The sequence below is a fragment of the Lactuca serriola genome, chromosome 6 (genome assembly GCF_051521515.1).
Source record: "Lactuca serriola cultivar US96UC23 chromosome 6, Lser_US96UC23_V15, whole genome shotgun sequence".
NCBI classification, from domain to species: Eukaryota; Viridiplantae; Streptophyta; class Magnoliopsida; order Asterales; family Asteraceae; genus Lactuca; species Lactuca serriola.
Window position 1 is genome coordinate 172407791 of NC_136413.1, and position 1462 is coordinate 172409252.

Genomic DNA, 1462 nt, shown 5'->3' on the forward strand with positions numbered 1-1462 from the left:
GTGCTTCCTAATCTTCTATCCCTGAAAATTAAACAACTAAAAGTGAAAGTAATAACCATCCAACAAGAAATAACAATCATCCAAGTGTTTAACAATTGTTCAAAACATAACAAAACATCATAAAAACACAAAACATAAAAGAAAACTCTTCATTCTTCATCTTCCATGTCGGCTCCTCCCGCGCCACTTCCTCCTTCTCCATCTCTTCTCCTCATTCTCTCGTCCCAACCCATAATGTATGGATAGCCGGGTCCGGGTCTTGGGGCAATGTTCATCTGTTGGAAGAGGTATTCAAAAGATTGATTATTATAATTCACCCCTCGTCCAATGTCGTCCAAGTAGCGTCGGTACTCCAATTGGTTCCATCCATCATTATCCTCTTCCACCGGAATAACTGGTGGGTCTTCTCGTACCCGCTCACTACGTTGTCGGACCCGCCTTCCCGGCTCCTCGGGAATTGCCGGCTCGTCTTCATGTGGAATGGAGAATGAATCACCAAACTTCTCAACTATTCGTGCCCTCCTATATAGTGCAGTGTTGAATGGTGGAGGGTGGATAACCGTGAGTGCCCTAGCTTGTTGCAATTCTAGGACCCCAAACGACTTCGCCAGCCTAGTAACAAACATGCCTCCATTTATTTTGGAGTTGACTTTTTCCTTAACCGCTCCTTCAGCAAGGAATTTGGCAATGCAATAGGGGAGATTGCAGAAAGCGTCGGGAGTAATAATACTCCATAGATAGAAGATATCAAGGGTTGGGACCTTGTCCCAATCCTTCCGCATGTTGATGGTGCTAGCCACGAAGCGGTGAATGAGGCGATGGATTGGCGAGCGAATGTGGCCCTCCTGAGCGGTGGAAGGAATATACACCTGGTTAGCGATCGTGTTCCACCATGTAGAGGCCACCACTGCCTCGGGAAGTTCCTTATGGCAGTTTTCCATAAATGCTTCAAAGTCTTCAGACATCATTATGCTCTGGTCATAAATGCCCAGCCTCCAAGAAAACTCAGCAATGATGCATTGTCGCAGCTCCCCGCCCAAAGAAAAAGAAATTGTGTTGGGGCTGTAATACTCACTGCCACCTCGGAATGAGATGGTAGCAAAAAATTCCCAACACAACTCGGCATATACAGGCTCTTGTATTTTGAATAATTGTAACCAACCATCACATGTGATGGTGGTATACCCCAAACTGCACTCCTTCACCAAGTAAGGTGTGAGCTCCTCCTCCAATCCCAAATTTCCCAACCACCCCCAGTCAACAGCGTTGGGTAAGTGGATTTCCTTTTGTTTTAGCGCCTCTAATCTGTTTTTGGCCCTAGCTTGGAATGATTTGGAAGTCAATTGTTGAAATGAAAGCCATGGGATATCACTTTGGCTCCCCCCACGAGAAGACTGCCCCCTTCTGGCCATGACACCTGCATAAAAACATCAAAACCACACAAACAAACAATACCCAGCAA